General features: G+C 43.2%; 1 protein-coding gene across 4 annotated transcripts in view; it reads right to left on the bottom strand.

Annotated features, from left to right (window-relative positions):
- Positions 1-23461, bottom strand: part of CMC1 (C-X9-C motif containing 1) — a 223076-nt gene extending 199615 nt beyond the window's left edge. Inside the window, exon 1 of one of the 4 annotated variants that reach the window (XM_085630554.1) lies at positions 23197-23461. The gene's annotated coding sequence lies outside the window, so the exon portion shown is untranslated. The remainder of the gene's footprint in view (positions 1-23196) is intronic. The other 3 variants (XM_085630557.1, XM_085630558.1, XM_085630556.1) reach the window with 3 other exon arrangements.
- Between the last annotated feature and the right edge of the window lie 1245 nt (positions 23462-24706).

The following is a 24706-nucleotide window of genomic DNA, read 5'->3' as shown; positions in this document are numbered from 1 at the left end:
AAAATTAAATTGTTGTGAAGATTGTGTATACTGAATGATACTGCCTATCTGCCAATAGATATTGTCCCGCTGACCGCGGTGTCCGTCTGTTAGAGCGGACCCGTGCAGCGGTTAACGTTCTAGTCTTTCCCCGGGCCCCTATTTCCCAGCTACAAATCACCGGATGTTGCGACCGTGCGCAGCGGGCGCGCCAAAGGTAAGCCCGTCTGCGCCCGGAGCGCGACCAGCGCCAGAACCTCTGCTCAGTTTTCCAGGCTGGCCTATACCCGAAATGAGCTTATGAGTTTTAATCCCGGTGAGTGCCCTGAATTGAAAGTAAAGATGGACTCTAAAAATATCTCCCGGAGTCACTGCAATCGGTGTGGAGATAAACTAGGCTCCTTTAATACGAACAGATCCCGGGAAGAATTACAGTCCAATAACACTAGGCTGTTCAATGTTAGGCAGGACGGGCTGACCCTATACCCTAATGCCCAAACAAACAATTCAACCACTATTATCCCCAAACCTATCAATTGTGTCCTGGCCAATGCCACGTCAGTAATTAAACATAAAAATGATTCGGAGTGCCTTATACAACTGGAAAAACCAGACCTGATCTTTTTAACAGAAAGTTGGGCAAATGACACTAGCAATCCTGACTGGAATTATGTAGTTCCAGCGGACTACTTTGTTACCAATATGGATAGGATGGGGACAAAGGGGGGTGGAATCGCCTTAATTTACTGAGCCTGTTATAAGGTGAGAATGACACCAGAGCCACTATTGGATGCGGAGGCAATGTTTTTGAGCATAAAATTAAATAATATGGAATGTTTCCAAGGAATTCTAATTTATAGACCTCCTGGCCCCAGGCTATCTTTCATTACTACTCTGCAGACTCGCATGGAATTTTGCCTCAACGTGGATTCTTTCACACTGTTGGGGGATTTTAATTTTCACCTAGAGGTAACAAACAATTCTGATACTCTAAGCCTAATAGACACTCTAGCCAGTTTTGGGTTGACGCAGATTGTACGGGAACCCACACATCAGGCAGATCATACCTTAGACGGTATTTTTACTAATAGTGCTCTCATTGAAGTGATCAGCTCACTTCCCTTACTCTGCTCAGATCACTATGCTGTTCACTTTATTATTAATATCCCTAATACTAACTTGTGCCACAGAAACCGACCCCCTCTGAGCAAGGTACGTGCTTGGAGGAAAATATCTCAACAAGAGCGGACCACGGCCTTGAAGGAGAATCCAATTTGCAGGGCAGATCCCAATGAGGCAGCTACTGATTTTGGTAATTGGATTACCCATGCAATAAATCAGCTGGCACCTGAAGTTAACAAGATGGTTAGTAAAAGACTAGTATCTGCTCCCTGGTACTCAGCAGAGTTTAAAACATTAAAAATAAAATGCAGACATAAGGAACGCATTTGTCGATCCCCATATAGTTTGGCCCATAAGATCGAATATGGCTCAGTACTAAAAAATGATAAGGGAGCAATAGTATTGGCTAAGACAGCCTACTTTACTTCCAAGATTCTAGAATCCTCAAACTCCCCCAAAGAACTGTTTAAAACAGTAACAGCACTGTCTCGCTGTCCGAGAAACACTGTCTTTGCCCCCGACCAAGCCTTTGTGGATAAGCTCACGGTTTTCTTCCAGACTAAGGTCCAAATGGTTTATGAGGAACTTTGGCACTCAGCGGAGGCTAACAGCACAAATAATCTAGAGACATGGGACGAACACTCTCCCCAAGGTAGCCTAACACAATTCACCGATCTGAATGAAGAGCAAGTGGTAGACATACTATCTCTAACCAAGTCTGGGTCCCCACTAGACCCCTGTCCCCCATACATTTTACATCTAGCTATGGATGAGGTTGGCGCTTCGCTGACCCCTCTGTTAAATCTAGTTATTGGAACAGGGCTCTTCCCCTTAGGATGGAAAATGGCCTGTATTAGACCTATTCTAAAAAAAACTTCACTGGAACCCTTGGAGGCTAAAAACTACCGCCCTATCTCCTGTTTACCTCTACCCTCTAAAATCTTGGAGAAAGCCATAAACCTGGAACTGACAGCTTACCTTGAGGATAATAACATTCTTGACTCCACCCAGCATGGGTTCAGAGCTCGGCATTCTACGGAATCAGCTCTGATCATGGCTACAGAGGAGATTCATAGGGTGTTGGACGAGGGTGGTAGGGCGGCCTTAATACTGCTAGACCTCACGGCAGCTTTGGACACTGTGAATCATACAGTGCTCATAAATAGGCTGCAATCCATGAGAGTCAGTGGCAAGGCCCTGGCCCTTCTTAAATCTTTCCTTTACTCCAGGGAACAAATAATATACTGGGAGGGTTTGAGGTCGGAACGATCCACCCTCCCCGGTGGAGTTCCCCAGGGCTCAGCCCTATCTCCCACCCTGTTCAATATTTATGTAACCCCGTTGGCAAGACTAATTAAAAGTCACGGTCTAGCGCTCATCTCTTACGCTGACGACAAGCAGCCGGTGGTGTCTGTCACTCAAAGTGACAGTATGTCAGCTGAGCGGTTCTGTGACTGTTTCTCGTCTGTGATGTCATGGATGAGTCAATTTTCTAAAACTCAATACTGAAAAAGCGGAGGTTCTGGAATCCGGCAAGAAACCTTCAATCTGGAGCCAAAGCTGGTGGCCCCCTGAAGCCGGAACATGTCCACTGCCGGTGTCTAAGGCCAAAAATCTCGGTTTTCTCATTGACAAAGATCTCACTTGTGCCCCACAAATAAACCAAGTGGTCTCAGCCTGTTTTTTCACACTAAAGGTATTGTGCCAGATCCTTCCTTTTATTCCGTTCTCCCTGAGAAAAATGGTGGTTGATGCCCTTATTCTATCAAGGATAGATTATTGCAATGCCCTTTATTTAGGAGCTGGAGTGAAACAACTCAACAAGCTTCAGTCACATCAAAATGCTGCAGCGCAAGTTTTGTATGGTCTGCCCAAGCATCATTCCACTTCGGCCAGTATTAAACAACTCCACTGGCTTCCGGTGAGACATCGGGTGGAGTTTAAAGCCTTATGCTTAGTGCATAAAGCCCTCTATGGAGGAAGGGCGGAAGAAATACAATCATTGTTTCCCCGATGCATCCCAGCGCGCAGTTTAAGGACTATGGATACTGGGCTGGTTTTTCCTCCCAGGATGAAAAGGGTCAGTTGGGGAGGGAAACGCTTTTCATTCCTAGCAGCCAAATTATGGAATTCCCTCCCAGTCTCGCTGCGACTCCAGCCCTCACGCACCATCTTCAGGAAAGGCATTAAAACCAGGCTTTTCATGCAATGCTAATCATATTGCGACTCTCAGATCACTCTACCTAGCGTCAAGACGCCTCAGCATAAGTGCGCTCTACAAATACCCTCAGTCAGTCTGTACCTGTCCACCTTGTAACTTCATTTAATCAATAAATCTACACTTTGGAACCAAGGAGTCATCTTTCTTTTATTGGATGTTACAATAATGTAAGTCACACCCCAAAAATGAGGATGCACATGGTTGTCTTGGTTTCTGTGGACTACAGTACACAACAGAAACACTCTATGGGGAACTCGAGACAGTGGTGCATGCTCCCCGGACACATGCAGAAGACATTTGCTGTTGCAACAATGCCTATACAATACTCCTGTGTGCTCCCACAGCCATGAAGAGGACATTGTTGCAACAATGTCTATACAATACAGAGGTGTGTGCTCCCCAGAGCCATGCAAAGGGCCATTTGCTGTTGCAACATTGTCAGTATAATACAGAGGTGCATGTTCCCCAGAGCCATGTAGAAGACATTTCTGTCGGAACAATGTCTGTATAACGCAGAAGTGCTTTCTCCCCAAAGCCATGCAAAGGACATTTTCTGTTGCAACAATGGCTATACAATAAATCTAACAAAAGCTCACCTACACAGTCAGTGGCACAGAATAAACCCAACAATTATTTCCAGAAGCTAGGTTTTAAAACAGTTGGGATGAGCAGAATAAAATAGATACACCTTTTACTAAGAGCCATGCACTATATTTTACTACTAAACAGGCAGTCACAAGTGCATTTATCTAGCACGTGATAGGGTCATGAGTTGAATGGTGAAGCAGGGGCAGTGGCACCAAGACCAAAAGCTCTAGGCACCCCACTAAACTAAAGTTTTTATATTTTACTACTAAACAGGTAGTCACAAGTATAGTTACCTTTCAGACAACAGGTTCATGATTTGAATGGTGCCGCAGGTGCAGTGGCAGCGGGCCCAAACGCTGCCAGAACTCCTCTAAACTCCTAATATAGCTACATACTACTACTAAACAGGCAGTCGCAATTGCAGTTGCCTTGCAGTTAAAAGGGGCTCGATTTGAATGGTGCTGCAGGTGCAGTGGCTCCGGGGACAAAAGCTCCAGGGACCCCACTAAACCCAGATTATTGCTAAAATGTCAAACTAAACAGGCAGTCACAAGTGCAGTTACCTTGCAGAAAAAAGGGTCATGATTTCAATGGTGCAGCAAGTGCTGGGGCACCGGAGCCAAAGGTTGTCAGAACTCCTCTAAACACCAAATATTGCTATTTTTAACTACTACATAAGCAGCTACAAGTGCAGTTAGCTTACAGGCAATAGAGTCATGAAATGAATGGTGCAGCAGGTGCAGTGGCACCGTGCCCAAAAGTCGTCAAAACTCCTCTAAACACATAATATTGTTATTACATCAATTCTATTATTTCCCGCTTTCATTTCATTTAAATGTTGCTCTAACCCGCACTATATTACAAGTAACAGCACAATATATTGCCTTTTTGTACAAAACAAGTCATAAAACTTAACAGACTTTATGTAACTTATATTGTACAATTACTCAGCAACCTACAACTTACAACAAAATACAGCTTATTATTAATCATATAGGCAAAACCGAATGCATTTACCAATGCTTGTCATTATAGGATACACAATGGAAACACCAATTTCTTTTAATAATTGTTTAAGACGGATGGATCATGAATATTGTTGCAACACAGCTAGACCTTCCTAGGTGAGATGCAAGCATCAAGAAAATTCAACATTACATTTAATGTTGAACACTGTAAGCATATAATTCACTCTGTGAGGGGTCCAAATTATGTTTCTTTGTAAACGTCTAAATATATATTGCAATATTCATGAAGTCACTGGAAGAACAGGATAAGACACCCAAATGTGAGAAGATTGCAACCTAAAAACACAACTCAAATTTTCTCATTTAACAATTGTAGGAAATAAACGCTTTGAAAAACCATGTCAGATTTGACGCTATATAGCTAATATTTCAGCCTGCAGGAAGAGATTACATTTTCATTTCAGAAGTATGCAATATGCATTCTACAACATATTTTTTCATATAAAACAGTGTAGATTAATGTACCAGAGTTAGAAATTGGAGAATTCATTAATTCATATCATGAGCTGATATCATATGTGTATTCACATAGCTTCAAACAGCAAAGAGCAAATGACAGCAAAGAGCAAATGACTAAGACATTAGAGGGAGATATATGACCATTTTATTTTGAGAGTCGCTAATTGCGATTTTTTTACGACTCGCAATTAGAGACACGCAAAATTAAATGTACTAATGTGTCTCAGACACATTTAGCGATTCCCAATAGAGTCGCAAAATGACCTGCCTCATCAATAATAATGAGGCAGGTCGCAATATGAGACCCATTGGGAATGGGCAATACACAGAGATGAGGGCCTGCTGGGGACAGCAGACCACCATGTCAGTGTTTCCGTTTGAATATATATATATTTTTTTTAAATGCAGCCCGTTTTCCTTAAAGGACTACAGGATGTGTTTTATAAAGAAAAATGAAACGTTTGTTTAATTTTTAAGGTCTGTGGGGCCACAGCCTGCTCTTAAAAAACATTTTCACAGCAGTTACAAACTTCCCGTTTGTGGCTGGCTAACCACCTACTTGAAGTAGGCAGTAAACTGCAATTGTTTTGCGACCGCAGTCCGGTTGCAAAACAATTGTACATGCCCTTGCAACTCGCTATTAGGGAGGGACGTCCTGGGCATGCCCCTTCTATAGTGACTTGCAAACATTATTTTGCAAGTCGGTAATAGGTTACAGACTCGCAAAATATGGTTGGTACATTGAACAAGCCATTTTAGCGGTCGCAAACAGCCCAATTCTCCGTTTGCAACTGCTAAAAACAGTCGAAGATCAGGCCCTAGGAGAGTACATTTATCACTACTTTTCAGTACAGACTTTAATAGCTTACTCCATAAATCGTAATATTGATTACATGGTTAATACCAAAACGCACTATTGTAAAATAAGCAGCTCATTGAGTGACTGTAACCACCCCGCCTCCCCTTAAGTAGGATGTGCGACCTTCATTATGAAGTGGCAGCCCGGTGGCAGAGGGCTGTCTGGTCAAAGGTTTACGCTGACGGAACAAGACAGGCACAGCTGTACTAAGCCTGAGCTTCTCCTGCCTTGGGATATGGAAAGGATACTATTGGTTTGACAGAGCAGAAAGCACTAATGTTTACAGCACTGCTCCTGCTCTGACAATCTCTAAATCAACCTGATAGACTGGGATGTGACCCCAGGTAATTATAGAGGCTAAGATTAATTCAAACGCCAAGGAGCCGAGGCTACCTAAGAAATGCAATGCCTCAATATGCAGGATTCCAAGCTCATCCAGCATAGAGCTTTTTGGCCAAGAAGACAAAGGTTTGAATGCAACCTTGCAGTGAAGGTATTCATCCTTGTGGAGCCCAGTGCATCTACAACGGCCAGTCATTTCCCGCTGGATGACTGTGAGCTCCAAAACAAAAAGGAACTAGGTGTGAAGGTAAAACACAGGAGCGGAAAAAGGCAGCACAATTGTTGTCGCAGGAAAAGGACTTCAGCAATGTTGTAATTCATGACTGTACTGCTTTAAGCTTTTAGCACCAAAACGCAAGGCTTAAGGAAAAAATTAGGTATCTGACATTGTGTAGACCTTGCAAGCTACAGTACCCTGGCTTACCCCATTGCAAAAATCGATCTTCCATAAATACAGCAAGCATTGAAAATGCAACAGGTCTCGCCTTTAATTAAGTTAAAGCCATTTGCTTTGCTATACAATACCATTAGCAAAGCAAATGGCTTTAACTTAATCAAAGGCGAGACCTGTTGCATTTTCAATGCTTGTTGTTTAAATCTGACCATTTTCCGTGTGTGTTTGGGGGTACTATTGTATATATTTGTATAGGAGTATATTGGTTAACGCAGTGTGCCAGTATGTAGCACAGGGTTTCACTTATGTTTTTCACACACTATTAGGAAGCACAATTAGAACACACTAAGCAGATATAACCAGCGCGAATGACACGCTGTGCGAAAGCGGATCTAACTAGGGCAACTGAAGGCTGTGTTATTATATATTCGTTTGGGCCTTTGTTTTACAACTGATGCAGGAAATACAGGTATTGCCCATCTGGGAGCTTAATCTTACTCTGCTGCAGCTCCCTAGGTGTCCCCAACCTCTGGGCGTTTGAGGGCATGCTGTAGATTGCTGTTTAGGAGGGGTATGTGTCTGCCAAAATTTGACTGGACCCCAGTTACCAAAGAGCCTAACACGCTGCTTATTTCGCCCAAATGATTCTTCTCCCCTCACAGCTCTATGTGGCTCTTTCGCCTGCATGCTTCTCCTCCCCTCCCGTGCTTCAAGTTGGTCTCTCTCACAGGTGTCCTGTGCTTCTCCCCAAATCTTCTTTTTTTCCTTTCCCCCCCAGTGTTGCTTTTGCCCAGGCCTTCATGTTGTCCAGATCACCTTGTTTTTCTTCTCCCCCAAACGCTCGATTGGTACAACTGCTGCTTTATTTTACTTTTTGATTACCCACCCTTCGCCCACTTCAACGTCCCTTTTTTTAAAAAAAATATCGACGTCATCACTGTTATCAAGACTGTGACGGAGCTCTATACCTTTAATGACCATTCTAAAACGGCTATCGGAAATGCATGCTGTGTAAACTCCAAAAAAAAAATCTGTCTGGCAGCCTAGTCCCAAAACATTTCTACCCACACCTAATAAAAACAAGCATCGGCATAAAAATAGAACATGGTGACCAGTACGGGGTTGTTTGCTCTACCCCCACGCCCCAGTGACACACTCAGGAGTGACACCCTCAATAATGACACACCCAGTAGTGATACATCCAGGAGTGATATCCTCAGGAGAGACACACAGGACTGACAAACTTAAAAGTGACACTCCCAGGAGTGACACACTCTGGAGTGTAAGCACAGGAGCCCCTGTCCCTGCAGACTGTACTCATTAAGATGTGGCCTAACGGTTTGAGCATATGACCTCGAAGCTGGGTAACCAGGTTCGAGTCTCTGCGGCTCAACCTCTTGTGATTCTGGGCAAATCACTTCATCTCCCCGCGCCTAACAAAACATGGATGTGCCCGTCTGGAACAGCTGGTGTTCCTGTAAAGCGCCCTGATACCAACAGGTTGAATTGGAGCTGTATAAAACTGTGAGACAAAAAACACGGCTCTGCGGATCTTACACGCACGGAAATTGCTTGTACTGTCTCCACGCAAGGAAGCTAGAGATGTTTAGGAACGACTGCTGTGGCACAAAATGCCATGAAGGTGCTTGTGTGTGGCATAGAAGGACTCCCTGCAGATAAATCACGGATTACAGTGACATAGCGCGTGACAGTAAGAAAATAACAAGCGCTTGCCATGACGTTTTCGCCGCCTTTTTCTGCCGTCCCACTTGGACGGCCTCGCCTGCTAAAAGGTTTCTTGTCTTTATGGGGCCATGTGTTTGGCCCCATAAAGAAGATAAGAAAACTTTTACGCCAGCAGAAAGTCAGACGAGCCAGTCCAACTGGGACAGCTCTAAAAGAGAAAAGTGTACGTCACTGGAAGCTCTTTTCCAATGGCTGGCCACCGTTAAGCATAAACGGTGACGCCAGCCAATGGAAAAGAGGGGCGGGGCTTAAACCCCGCTAGTGAAAGCTACCCAAAAACATAAAATCTCGCCAGCGAAACTGCGCATATCTGCGCAGCCTATGCTAGCCGAGACCTAAAAATCTATGTGTGAAGGTAAAACTCTCTGGTATGACCTACTAGGCTTAAACGACCACTGATCCACTGGGGATATTCTGGGGATATTCTGGAATTGCACATAGCCCCAGCCTATCGCACCCATAAAGGCTGATCCATTTCTTGATACTTTTCAACTGCGATGAGGCCCTGTGCCAAAACCCATGGATCTTCATGAAACTTGGCATGCTGAAACGTAGCTTACTAAGTAGACTGTTAGGTTTCATGCAGCTCCATCCAGGGTCCAACATTATAAGCAAATCAAAAAATGCCTTGCTTAACCCCTTCGGTGCTCATGACGGAATGGTTCCGTCATGACCCACGGTTGAGCTGTGCTCATGACGGAACCATTCCGTCATGACCACGCCCGCGCAAGATTCCGTCAGCACAGCGGCGGAATCTGCGCAGCATCGAAGGGGTTAATAGAAACACCATCTGAACCATAACTAGAATAATTAATTCCTATTTCACATTCTAAAGCCATTACCGGATGAAACTGGGGCAGGGAGTATTATTATCAAGCAAAACCTCACGTACATGTCCATATGATTTTGTCCTTATGATAGTAAATGTATGTGCTGCCCTAGCAAATACATGGATTCTGCTTTTCAATTTTACTTGCAATTTAGGGCTTTAGGCAAACCTTATACAACATGAGAGGTAATTTCCTTGTCATAACTATATTCAGCAGAAAATTACTCGAATTTTAATTCTGCAGGGCCATTTTCGGAACCCAGCGGCAGTTAATAGGCAGCACATTGTCTGGTAACATGAAGCACACCAGACTGATTTCAGACTGAAATCAGTACCAATCACGTCTATCGGTCTGGATCGTCATCATAGATTGATTAGGCTCGACACTGAGGTTTCAAATTCATCAAAAGATTGCGTAAGATATGAAAGCTATATAGGAACATTATATATTAAGGTTATCGATTTTGTCATATAGAGCTTCAATACAGTATTCCAAACATAGCTTCAGTACTCTGAAAATACTCCCTCCACATTATTGAATACTTAAGTCGCAACTTCTTTTGATGTGTACCTCTCTCACCGGCTTATTTCTGAATTGCTCCATTTCACCAAGGACCCAGTGCTACACTCCAAGACTCTTCTTTTACAAGTTATTCTTTTGAGATGTGATTCATTAAATGCATCAACTATAGTGAACCAAAACTACAACTCCCAGAATGCAAACGAGTGTTCAACATAACCACACATGTATAGCATTGTGTCCTTGGTGAAATGGAGTCATATGTTATGCTGATTATCGACATGTGTAGCAAGATATTTGTGAGTTTGTATTAGATACATAAGGGCACATCACCATTTTCTCTCAACTTAATAAATTTCCCAAAGAACATCATTCGTGTCTTTCCCTGATTCGCCGTAAGAAGATTCTGCCCACCATGTTCTTAGAATAGTAAGCGAGATAAGTCACATGTTGAATTACTGGGTAATATGTCTTATCAATTACATTTAGTGGCATGTGAGGATGTCACATGGCCTCTTTTTTGCCAACAAGGCCAGCATTTTTATGAAAAGACAAAAAAAATTTAAAAACTTAGTTTGGAGCGTTTAAGTTCTTTCTTTGTCAACGATATTGAGGTTTGGCTGATAGTTGCATACATACATCATGTACTTTCTTTGAGGAGAGCCATTTTATCTTGAGTACAGTTACCAAGGGTAGCCCAGAATTCCACCCAGAAACCAGTTTACCTTCGTCTCACCCCTAGATTCCAAGCCACACCACAATCTCCACTCAAAACAAAGGCGATACTTTTAACCTCTCCCAACAACTATGCCCCCACCTATATATCATAACGTTGACTCAGTCACATAAAACTCTCTGCTTGGGAAATGCAATGTTACCTCTACACATACCACTGATAAACTCAGCACTTGACATGACAATCAATTAAATCTAAATCTTTGCACTCCTGGTGTTGCTAAGTGCACAAAGAGAAGGAAAATATAAACTGTGGGTCAGAACAAACTTGAGCAAATCCCAGTTTATCTCTGACTTGGATACCCTAAAAACTGCTGAAGATAAATGCAATCTTTACATTACTGAAGCCAAAGCCAATCTTTACCTACATAACATTGCACAAATTAACAATGCAAGCAAAGCCTGCATCAACAACATTCTTTTGTATCTAATCTGCAACTACGGACAAATACTTCATCAAAAACATGAAACGCTGATTGCACCACCGACCCAACTGCCCAGCCTGGCATCTTTCCTTCCTTCTTCACTACATGGATTCCCTTCGGGTCTCTAGTTCAGTACTGATATGCAAACATGTCAAAGATAAAATATGCAATCTCTCTCCTTTCTAACATACAACATGCCAACAAAAGGAGATTCTGTAGATAACCACCTCTCTTAGTCACTTGTACTTTTCGTCAAAGCTTTACATTCAACAGTTGCTTTTAACCTCTGCCTGGATAACTTGGGGGCCTTCATGCAAACCTACAATTTGCAATACACCTATGTACTGATATTCCATCTCAGAATATCGTTGGACAAAGACATCATTAGATGCAAAGCAGCCCGATTCTCATTTAATCCTGGGTAAGATTGTATACTTAACTTAGTCCTCCCAAAACAAAGGTCATCTTCATCAATGACAATATCCAGATGCCATGATCCAGGAGTAACATTCTTGCTTGAGCCTTTATGACTTCTAACTCTCTAACCAGATGCCTTGCATACTATTCTCTGTACGTACTTACAGCTGAACTTCACAGAACGTTCTAGTAAAAAACACAAAAACACATACTCCCCGATGATAGTGCTGCAGTCAACTTCCTCTGCAAGATCAACCCCTGCTCAGCTGCTTCTAACTTCTGCACTGCGATTGAGGCGCTTGTCGTTCAAGGGACAGTGCAAGAATTGTGCTCACTGGCCTGCCAAACATTATCCTAACCCCTCTGAAAGCAGCTTTCCATGGGTCAATCTTTTTAATCACATACGAGGATAAATTATAATATATTACCATACCATGTAAGATCAACACAAGGTTTCTGTAGCAGGCAGCCTCCTTTTCAATGTCAACCTACAGTCTTCAGTACTTCCAATTTAAAGAAGCTAGGGTTCTGGGCAAGAAACGTTGGGATTCTTATCTCAAGTTTCCAGGAGTTCTGGCTTCCGGTGTCTATGATCACCTGGTATGAAGAGCACCTCTGAGAAGTTCTGGCCATTGTACAGCTGCAAGGCTTTATAAGCATGGCAGCATCATTTGAATGTGCTCCTTGCTTGGTTTGGTGTTCAATGTAGATCACACATTATTTAGGTGTTGTGGTTAAATTTCCTTGTGAAAGTGACCAATGTGAGTCTCCAATGAAGCATCGCTTTGATCAAAGTGAGGACTGTGGAGTACCTGCTGGAATAGCATTTCGGAATTCTAGTCTAGGGAGTATAAGAGTTTGATCTGCTGTTTTCATTTGGCTACATTTTGTGCTTCTAGATTTTACAAAGAGCAAAAGTGGCAGGTTATGCAAGCACAGACACATTCAGTGAGCTGAAGTAAGGGAAGAAGGATGAATATGTTCCGAGCTCTGTGGATAGTGTGTCTTACTACTTTTGCATCTTACCCTCAGGGTGGGTCTCCCATACAGGTGAAGCAAGTGAGGAAATATGAATTTTTATGGTCAATTGTGTCCCCCATCTTAGACCCCAACGGCTCCATGTACATGCTACAAGTACATGTATGTTCCCTCCACTTCAAGCTATGAAGACGCAAATACATATGCGTCCAACGTTAACATGTCCTCTTTCAGATCTGCCATGAATGGGTCAGATATTCCGTTCCTAAGTATGCCTTGCCACCGTCTTTATATGGTGTACTTTTCACGTTTTCCAGCTCTGGCAAGGTAGGCCCTGAATTCTGCCATCGAGCCTTTTCCTGCTTTCTGCCTCTGAAAGCTCCAGGCTGGACCTGTATCTGTATCCATGAACTTTGTCCTACTCCCTGCGCGGCTAACAGTGCCTAGCCCGGCCTGTTGCCTGCCAAAAACTGTATTCAGCCTTCAAGTTATCTGCCCCGCTCCTCGAGAAATGCATTCCTGTCTAGTAGTTTAGGTAAACATTCTTCCAGCTACAGAGCAAAGGGCCCGGCCTTACTGTCTCCGTGCAAGTAATTCATGACTTTCGTTACCATGGTAGGCCCATGCCCCCTCGCATCTCATGTAGACACTTAGACGCTTGTACACGCACTAGCAGTCAGTATAGAATAGCCTCTGCTTGAGAGACCTTTCCTTCCAGATAACATAGTTCCTTAAACACAAGATATTAGATACGATTTGGAATTAGGTTGTCCTGACATCCCAGACTTCCGTCTCCTCATATAGGGCAAAATGTCAAGTCCCCTTCACCCTCTAGTTACACGTCAATCACACGTCATGCGGCTGCGCGCGCATCTCTGCCATGTATTTCTGCTGACATTGCAGGATTCTCTTATGGATCCACCCACTTGTGTCATCATCATAATGACGTTTCTAGTATATGCCTTTATGCACGCCTATTGTAACGCCTTTTTCATTACGTATGTGTATTCTTATCTCTCTTCTCAGCTGTAACGCCGTCTGCGTATGTCTTTACTGTAATGCATTTACTATAAATATGATAACCTGTCAATAATGTATTGCCGATCCCTTCCTGAACCTTCGTGGTGACGGAACCCGATTGCCTGGTTCGAACCATAATTCCTCTGTAAGGAATAAATTCCCTTTTATAACCTCAAATACCACGGATTCTGCCTCTTATTTTTACTGAGTTATTCTTATTGAATTTTACCGCATAAATTAAGTCTAGGTAATTTAAATTTACCACACAAGGAGCAGCCCTAGACACCCTCCAATAGTCCAGTGAATACGAGCAGGTAAGCCCGACTATATAGAAGTTGGAGAGCAGCTAACGAATTCTGAGAGTCCCAGCTGGTGATAAGATTAGCCAGAAAAAGCTGATCGTATAAACTGGTCATAGGCTCCGACACCCACGTCACCACTGGTTAACTATTATAGTAATATTTCAGATCATTTATTTCACAGGAACGTTTCGTTTTCTTTTTAATCATCTCTTTTTTCTCTTCAGCCTACAGTTTAGATGTTTTGCCTTTCAGAGAGAGAGCACTGTGGTAGCTGTGTCTACGAGCCCAAGACCCTGTTCCACAGCAGTTCGGATGGAGAGATTGACAAGCACTCAGATGCGGCAAATCAATTTCAAATCTTGTTTATTAATCAAGCAGAGCAGCTATAGAGCTCAGGCAACATGCCTTTTTTAAGACAAAAGAGTGCCCAATTTCCCAAAGAATATATGTACTCGCTTTTGGGCCTACATCCAAACCCTAACCGAGCCATGAGATTGTTTTAACCATTACCCTAAACCTGCCCTTTTCATATCCTGGCTATAACATTGTGTATTACCCTTAGTTTGACTAGAATGTACCCTAAATGTTTGCCTTAACTCTAAATCTGTCCTTAATCTTAACCCTACAATCCACTTAACAAAATGTTATGTGACTTACAAAACGTAAATCATGAACTAGCCTTTTTGGACAGAGACCCACAGCAGCATGCTTTGCCAAACCACCAACACTTGTCTGTAGTATCCATCTTCCCTGTTTGCCTTCCTTAGTGTGCCAAAAAGTACATTTTTGCCCTGATTATAACCAGCTAAATTACTCCCCATTAAAAATAAACATCGACAAAATGAGTGGATTGAGAGGACTTTTGAGGATTGAAACACCTGTCTCAAGTGTAAAACATAAAAAACAACATGTACATAGCGCCCTCCATAATGTCTACTGTTACCACCTGTCCATTTTTTGTCTATAAAAATATTTGCATTCACCTCGACTTGCACTTAGTGTTGTAACTCACTAAGTGATTTTAAGATAGCAATGGATTTTAAAAGTTTTCATCTTATTGAGTAGTCTGTGTCCTGAAAGTTGACGTTCAGCATTCAATAACTATCACACTAATTTATTTGGAATGTAAATAAAGAATCATGAACTATTCTTTACGCTACTTTCAACGGTTATAGGAGCTACTTGTGGAATACAAGTTTAGTTGTAGTCTTTATGTGCCAATGTAATTTTTGCTCTTACATCTTTAGCGGTCTTTACTTTGTTCTAGTGAGGTACACTGGCATTCCACACAATAGTAAAGAGAATCCTGAAGAGATTCCCTCGAGTTACTATACTTTATCTTTTGCTGCACTTCAGAATTTGCTCTCGACGCCATTGTTTGATGGACATTACGCTTGCACAACATAAGGAGATGGGGTGAAGGCCGATGTTTACCAGCCCCAGCAGCATAACTACAGGAGCTACGCTCCGAGAGAAGTGGGTCCGGCTCGGCAGGCGTAGATCATGCACTGGGTAGGATTAAGATTGACATGCATGGTGGTAAACGGTTTGAAAAACCTGTGAACAATATTACACAAATCCATAGAACCTGCAAGAAACCAGTCATTAACGGCACCTGTCCGAAAGGGGGTCAGGAAATACAGGAAGACTTTCTGGGGGCTGGCTCTTAGCCTACCCCTTGGTGGGAAGAAGTAAAAAGAAAACATATATATATTTTTAAGGCAATTTTGTGCCTACCTCAATCAGTAGATCATCCTCAATAATTCAGCACTATGGAAACGAGGAGGGATGAAATCTGAATGGATCCATGAAACATTCAGACAATTTTAGATTGGCCAGTACCAAAATACTAGGAAAGAATCACAGCAACTCCTCTAGATGTGCCAACTTGTGTAGGATGTTCTTGCAGGATTTCTAGACCCATATTTGACCTTTAACACCACTATTAAGAAAGGAATGATTTGTTACCACGAAAATAGAGGTTTTGCAATGTTGCCAGTGTTTTTGGATTCAAATGTGAAACCACAGTGCGCACTGAAAATGGGTTGCAGTGAAGGTAAAAGTGCAGCAGTCACAAACATCAACAAAAATGCTACTCTATTTGCTTATTCTAAAACACATGCACGTTTCTGAAGTGGAACGTATGGTGCATTAAAAGAAACTACTAGCTATTAAAGATACTTCTGCTATATGGCAGTACATTTTGGAGTGTGCTCCTCAGCAAGGCATTATATTATCAGACCACAAGAAGCTGTTATTTTTCGAGTTGATTCAAAATCTTTATTCAGCGCAGTCAAAATAGTCCATTAAAAAAAAGCAGAAGCTAAAATACAGCAACAATTAATTTAAAAACAAACATTTAAAAACAAGAATACAACCATACAATGTTAAAAACAGTGCAACTAAAAAAACCCAAGAGCCAGCCTCGATTTCGAAATACCACTAACTGCATGGGCACGGTACCATGTCCCAGGGCCGCTGATTCATAGTGGGAAAAGTGACAATAAGATGTGCTATGCCCAACCGCAGCCTAGTTAGAACAAAGCAGTGTTGGGTATTGGTCACCAGGGAAAGGTACAATTGAAAAGCATCCTGGAAAGCATTCAACATTCAGTAAGCATTAGGTTTCTCGGACTCAACAAGTGCCCTATTTTCAGACCCGACACCTAGAAACGAGGCCTTAACTTCGCTCTTGTGAAAAACAAGCATTCTGAAGGGAATCTTGGAGCACAGGGAGACGGTATAATGATTTGAAAGTTTTGTTAATATAAGAAAGCCATGGGAAATTAAAGGCGTGATCTAGTGCTACACAATCCAAAATAATGGATTTCATAAATGCCTTTTCAGGTTTTTCTCAGATTGAGTGGAAGAGCAGAACAAGCTTGAGCAAGAGTAGGTCCTCTGGGTGAGTTAGCCAGACCTCTTTATGAATTATAAAAGATGGTATGGTGGCGGGGGTACACAACAAACACCTAAGGAAGGTGTACTGCTCGACCTGAAGAGGACCTCAAGGCCCCCTCCATACATTACAGCAGACAATGCCCTGACCTCATAGAGCTTTACCATTTCCTTAATGGGACAGCTACCAAATTTGCAGGAGAACCTCAAGACTCCCTCATAAACTCTGCTCATTTTTGATCAAGCATTTTGTAGGTATTGGGAAAATGATCCACTATTGTTAAAAAGAATACCCAAATAGCAAAATGAATAAACCTTCACAATTGGAGTGCCCTTAATGTAGAAGGTCCGGCAGCCCTGGGCGTTTTTTCCATTTGACATTGTGGAGGTTTTGGTATTGTTAATCTTCAATTTTTTAGCCTCCATAAAGTCAGCAACTGTGTCCTCAGAACGACAGGGGTCCTAGACATCAGGACCGCTCATTGGAGTATAAAAAAACACAAGAACCAAACGATCAGCATTTATAGCCAGGGCCAGGATGCAAACCTGTCTGATTCTGCTCTTGATTTTAACGTTGGAGAACATTCCCAATTACGCCTACAGAGGATCTTGGCGGATAAATGTTCATACAACCGAGACAGAAAAACAGCAATATTCTGAGGGGCTCTAAGTGACAGCAATGTATGCCAAAGGTTTGAGTGATCCACCAAATAGAAGTCACTGCTAAGATCAGTGAAGCACAAATGGAAAGAGCCTCACTTTGCCTTAGTATATTTCCAAATGAGCACGTCTAATTTCACACGCTGCTCCTCTGTCCCCAACCCCCTTCTGAATCCATACTGGGCCTCCGAGAGCATAGAATTATGTTCCAGTCTCTGTAAGAGAACCCTACCCATCAACTTTGCAGAAAATCCAGAAGAAAGATGAGATTATGGCACTTCGGTCGGATCTATCCCCCTTCTTAAAAATGGACACTATGATGGAGTTGGTCCAACTGGAAGGAATCATGCCCTCGGCAGCCACGTTAAACACTGGAGTCAGAATGGTGGCCCATAGTTCACCCATAGCTCTAAAAGCACACTGTCTGGACCGAGAGCTTTACCGTCAGCACTACATTATAGAGCAAGAAGGACCTGCTGCAAGTAGGATTGACACTCTTACATACATCTGTGGAAACACTGCCCATAAGGGAGTCAAAGATTTTTTGTAAATGATCAACCCAAGCTTGAAGGGAAACAAATGAGGTAAATTCAGGCTCAGTATCATTTTTAAAAAAAGGGTCATGAACTGTACTCCAAAACTGGATCACGTTGGTCTCAACTGCCTGAGCCAAATTTGACCACGCCTCTTTCCTGAGCACCTTTTTTTCTGCAGACTACCACCAAGTTATAATGCTTTCTAAGTTGTTTAATAACAAGGTAATCACTAGGAGAGCTGTGCAAAGCTATCAGCAGCAGCTTAAATACCTGGGTACACGAGCAATCAAACCAACCAAGTCTCTTAGAGGTCCTTGATCTAGAGGATCGTGTTAATAGTCAATTAAGAGGCCTAGCACTTGTTTCAAAAGCATAAATCAGCCGGCATGGTCCACCTCGATACCGAGGCAATAATTAAACACAGTTGCGTTCGTACTTAACAGCTTCCTCATTACACAGAGGATCAACACCCGTCCATTTGATGTAGCACCATTAGGCCTGCCTTGGTCAACGCTTACTACGTAAGTACTTACTGTGGGGCTTTCAGCAAGACATGGATAAAAACTAATGGGTTGTGACCGCTCATTGCGGTTCGAATTACCCCAAAATTAAGAACAAGGTTACCAGCAGAAGAGGTCATTAAAAATTGGTTGATTATAGTGTGGACTCCTCTATCAATGAAAGGGAAAGTTTGCTTGTTGCTCACTGTGTTACAGTTCTCCAGTAGTAGAAAAAAAATCATATTTAAAAAGTAAGGAGTTTAAAGACTTCCCAATGGCATTGTGTGGAAAGTGTGAAAGGTCCACACCCACTGAGTTGGTTATGCCACTCAAACACCTCGCCAGAAAAGGGCATGTTTGTATATTAAAATTACCAGCCCAAAAGATGGGACAATTAGAGTGGATAGGACGCAAACACGCGTCTAAGACCACATAAAGGATGGAAAGGAATATCACTATGGGAAGATGCAAACACATTATTATAAAAGTTGATTACCACTAGTTCAGACCCACCCCTGAATCACAACAACACAAACTGATAAAGAGGGGAAACAGTAGCGGACCTTAAATAATAACTGGTAGCAAATTGGAGATTAAAATCTGCAAACTACCTTTGGCCAAACCTGACGGAGACAGGGTGGCTGCAGAAAAACAAGAGCAAACCCCTTCTACATGGGTAGGTTCCCTGGAGGCATATTGTATGTGAGATGTAAGTAATGTTGATCCAATCCGTGGCTGTTAATTTGTTTTGGAGCACAAAAATGTTCCATGAGGTGAAGTGGCGGATCCTTTATTACCAGAATATGTTGATGTTGAAGGTAGGACACGGGGGCTAAATAACCTTGGTTGAGCCTTCTTAACTAGCGAGGAGGAATTAGAGGGATAAGAGAGCAGTAAGTTCAGCTATTGGCTCAAAGTTAAGGCAGGGAGAATTAATGGTCTGGCCAACAGGACCATCCAAACTAGTAGATAGGGGAGTTCCCTCAGAGATGGAACGTCAATCAACCTCCTGCAGATCACTCAAAACCTTGAACTATTTGATAAGGAACCTTAGGGTGGACAATCAACGGAAATGGGCTGATCAGGGGATGGGTCATCAGACATTTGAGGAACTTGATACAGGTGGCAATAGAAATACCCCAGGGGAAGTGTGTGATATTGCCAAAATTTGAGGTATAAGACAAGAACCTGGACAGGATCTCACCCATAAACCTACAATGTTTAAAGTTAATGATAGCCCAGTCTCCCTTAAAGGTTTTTTGGTTGGACCAATCCACCCTTCTTGTCATCAAAATGTGGTTACCTTTGGAAATGGTCAAAACAAACTTAGACTGTAACCAGTGAAGAACTTTATTCCTTTACTGGAGAGGTTACTTGGTTATGCCCAGGAGCAGGGGAGGGATATTGGTCACTCTTAACACAAAGAGAACAGGGAGGGGGTACAATGATGGATCCTGATCAGAGGCAAAAGGGCCCTCCAAGCTGAAAGACCCAGGAGCAGCTCGGATTTGGCTATGTTGTGCAGGATGGTGGTACGGTACAGAGGAAAATGCAGCCTACATGAGTATCCTTAGGGCAATTGAGGAGGGTTTGATCAGTTGAAGGCAAATCGAGGCCTGAATGCAAAAACCTGGTTGCCATTGTGTAAGTAGACTGAACCATTGAGTTAACTCGGGTGGTACAGTGCATAGCCTTGATACTTCATAAAAGATCTTTGATTCCCCCAAAGTGTATTAATAGGGACAGTGTAGGGAGGCGAGGGTTCTAGCAATGGGCCCTGGGCAAGCACTGAAACAGTACCACGTACAGACAAGGAAGCTGTCTCTACAGATGAAGTCACCCCCAGGAGCTGCTGCTATGGTAGCAGATAGGAGACGCTCAGCATGCTCAATTTGCTTATTTAAAGCACCCACTGCAAGCTTGATATATCCATCCAGTGAGGAAGAATTAGGGCCAGTTTTAGCTGCAATAGAGCTTTGTGCTTTACCACTGTAAGGGAAGATCAGGACTAAAAACAACATTACCTCTGAATCCTGGAAGTCTTAAGCCAAGGGGGATAGCCCAGCCCAGCCTCCTCCGGGCACAGACGGTCACGCTCTTGCCCCGGGCAGGAAGCAAAGCACTTTTAAGTGTTGATTTGGTCATACAGGCAACCTCTTCTTCTCACCAACAAAGAAGAATGCTGGGGGATGCAGCCCTACCCCAAGCAAACCACAAACAGAATCCCAGCATGGTACTGCGCCACTGGAAGCAAAGCGCTTTTAATCTGTGATCTGGTCGTGCGGGCAGCCCCCCCTCCTCACCAACACAGAGGAATACTGGGTTACGTAGTCCCATGCAAGCCAGCCACATCGTCACTGCGGGGACCCGTGCCACTGGTGAAGCGAAGCATTTTTAAGCGCTGATCTAGTCGTGTGGGCAGCCCCTCCTTCTCACCAACACAGAGGAATGCTTGGGGACGTAGGCCCACCCCAGCCAGTCACAGAGTACCTGTGAGGGTTTTATCAGACCCTAAGAAGCTGAATTTTTTTGAGTCAGTCAGGTGTTTATATTAAAAAGAGAAATCACTGGGCACTCATCTTTGCAAAAACGTAAAAACTGGTAAAACTGATTTTACCATGCATGTCTCTTACTTAGTTTACAAGAAAACTATACAATTGTGAAGAAAACATTCAGAAGAATTATCAGTACTTGGTAGTACCAGTTCTGAAGATTATTTAAACCGGTTTTGGAAATTTTATTTATTAGATTTATAAAGGCACCTTTGGCCAAAGCGTGTACACAAGTAGCAGTACAAGAACATACAATCACCTCAAAAAAACCTAGAACAAGATGTAGGGCGGGTAGACAGTAGATAACGTTTTAACAAAGCTTTAACTGAAGACAAAGAAGCAGCAGCACTTAGAGTTAAGGTAGCTGATTCCACAGCATAAGAGCCAATAACTTGAATGAGAGAAAAAGTGAAGAATCTTGCGTGAGAGTAGATATGTAAGGATCAGTAAGAAAATGTAAGTATTTAAAAACGATTCAAAGAAAGTTGAATGTGCATTGTGAAGACAAAGATAACTAGTGAAATTATTGCAAATAGGGAGTGAGTTGGGGGGACAGAAGAGCGAACTGGAAGAGAAAACAGAAGGTGAATGCAGCAAACCACGAACTTTGCCAGTTATCATGACAGCTTCCACTACAAATTCATACATATCTTATATAACTATGTAAGATCATATTTATAACAATCTCTCCTATTTATTATGATCTAAAGATGACGTAAAAAAGGTGTGTTGATAAAACAGTGATGAGTCGCGTCTGTATTTTCTCCGGACAAAGAATACTTCCTTTTGAAAAAAGTCTTCAAAGTAACATCACATTTCAATGGAAATTATCAATATCACGATAATATAGGAGAGCTGTGAATCTTACTCTGACCAAATATCTGAAAATCTACCTAGTGCAGTGGTCGAAGCGGGGGAGGGAGGGAGAGATATGAGGGGCACGACGTGCCCTTACTTTTTTTTATTTTAGGAGAACAGTTCCCCTAAAAAGTTCAGCTGAAGTGTCATTCAGGGAGCTTCCTGTGCTGTGAAACCGAGGGAGGGGCAGACAGCTAAATAAGCCTCCTCGGCAGGGTGCCCAATTGCCTGAAAGAAATGTAGATGTGCACAAATGCTCAATCTGAAAATGTAAAGATTGGCTTTAACTGCTAGAATCACTTTAAGCTTCCTGGTGACACACATTTACTCATTTTGAGAGTTATTGTAAGGGAGCTACAAGCCAAGCTGTGAAGCGCTTTTAAAGGACAGTTATAAAAAAGACTGCACTAGGTAAAGCCTGCAAAAAATCTATATATTGTAAACACTTATCTTAATGTTTTTTGCGCATTCTGTAGCAACCTATCTTATACTGTGTGTAATGCAAGTTTTAAATAATGACTTGCACGTTCATAGTGCTTTCTGTCACAGACTGGGGCTTGTAGCACTAAACATAAGTCACTATTCTCCACTGCACCAACCAGGAGTTTGTGTGGTGCACTAACTAATGGAGGTTTCATAATGTATGTAGTGTATTTCCAACATTTTAATTTTTATTTACGCTGTGTATTTCCCATGTAGTTACTAGAAGATGGAAGAAAGACTGAAAAAAGTTACAGAATATTTTGTTTTTTAGCCATGCCCACACCCTCACTCACCCCTTGCCTGCAGTATCACAGTTCCCCTACTTTTTTAATGCACTTCGACCACTGACCTAGTGCTCCATTTATCACTATTTTACAAATGTCAGCCCTGCAATATTACTGCCCTATATTTAACCACACTTGTATTCAGAAGTGCAAAATGCAGCGGAAATAAAAATGTGTGAAATAGTTGTCATTTGGACAGGTACTGGGACATAAGATAATACTTGGGAATGTGTTCTGAATGTGCATGCACCACAATAGGCAAGGAACACTCAGAATGAACATTGTTGGGAAGACATAGACTACCTCCTCACCTTTCAGGTCATCCTTGCTCTGAATGTGAAACTGTGCATGTCCTGAATAATGATAGCTTGGTAAACTTTATTCGATGAAAAGTCATCATAAATGATAATGATAGCACTCAAATGCCAACTAAGTTAAAGTCAATAACGTGTAGTAAGTACCTTGAGGGATTGGAGAGTAAGGCACAGCGTGTTTGGGGGTCTGCAGACGTCCTCTTATTGAGCAGGCTGCGGTGACAGCTTGACCGCTAAGCCCCAATCAGTCACTGAAATCAGCCTATTGTCCGTTAGCCGGTGCCCATCCTTCAACGCAGGTCACTGGGCCACTACTTTCATCGCTTCCGGGTCGCGGCAGCATTAGAACCGATACCTCTCACGGCCGAACACGCTTTGGGAAGTCAATCTGGGAGTAGGAAGCCGCGGTAATGTGTAAGGTCGCCTAGGATTGGAGCGTTGGCAGCCCCTCAGCCAATCGTGATGCGCGCAGAACATTCTGAAGCGCTGATTGGCTGTGGAGGCCGCACGAGTTTGTGTCCTTGGGAGTGCTCCACAGTCTCCGCTCTCAGGAGCCGACTGGGGCATAGTTGTCGGTGCAACGGAAGAACGTCGGCCACTGACTAAGCGATGGCAGCCGATGTCGGCCCGAGCGGGCTACCCTCCTCCCCACCCTCCATTCTGATTGGCAAGATGAAGAGGATATGGGGCGGAGGCAGCAGCTGACCCGATGCGATCGATCATTGAGCGTTGGGTTGGTCTCAGTAATTGGGCTACTGCCTTAGTCGGTTGGTCAACTGAGGGATCAGTTCGTGACTGACAGCCGTCCCGCAGTTGACTGCTTCTAATGTTGGCTGACGCTCAGGCTGGCCGGTGGATGTTTTACGGTGCTCGGACGGCGGCCGGAAGGATCGGGGGAAGGCAATTTTCAATGGCACGTTTGAATCTTTTTATTGCGATTTTTGAAGAAGAGAAATGACGAGTTACAGAATGTAAAAGCAGAAACACCCTAGAACATTTATCAATCATATTGTAATGTTGTATAAATGATCACTCGAGACACGTGGGGTCTTCCCGCTATATTTATTTGTTGTACCGATAAGTAGTTATCCCGAGGAGCGCCGGCCAGCACTCCGTACTCTGGCTCTCGGCGCGCTAACACTGCGCGCGCATCCCGGCGCCAACATGGCTGCCCGCGTCACGTCAACGTGACGCGATAACAACTAGACCGCTACATATCTCCCCCTTTTTACCCAACCAAAGATCAGTCACTTACAGTTCGCAGTCCAGTTCAAAGTCTTGGAACCTGGAAGGCCTTACAACTTGTCTTCCACTCCTGGTCACCTTACCAATGTTCCCTCGAGCCACTTGGCTCTGCGTTTCCTCAAGTTCTGTTCCTCCAGTCGTCGCTCCTTCACTGTTCATATTTCCTCTCGGCCTGTCCATCTCTGCCACTGGGGTCTCACCCCTTTGCTCACCTACTTGCTCCTCTCCTACACCTGCTTCTTCCCTTTCTTCACTTCCGCTCACCTTATTCTCTTCATCCACGTCTTCTATGCCTTCACCTTCCGGATCCCATTGATCCCATCTCAATATCTTGTTGCACCGGGCCATGCGGTCCTGCGACCACACGTTCCCATCACTGAGCAGAGCCGCTCGATCATACACTTCCTTAACC

This window comes from Triturus cristatus, chromosome 10 (assembly GCF_964204655.1).
Source record: "Triturus cristatus chromosome 10, aTriCri1.1, whole genome shotgun sequence".
NCBI lineage: Eukaryota > Metazoa > Chordata > Amphibia > Caudata > Salamandridae > Triturus > Triturus cristatus.
The sequence above is the reverse complement of the archived record's forward strand: the minus strand, read 5'-3'. Positions and strand labels throughout refer to the sequence as shown.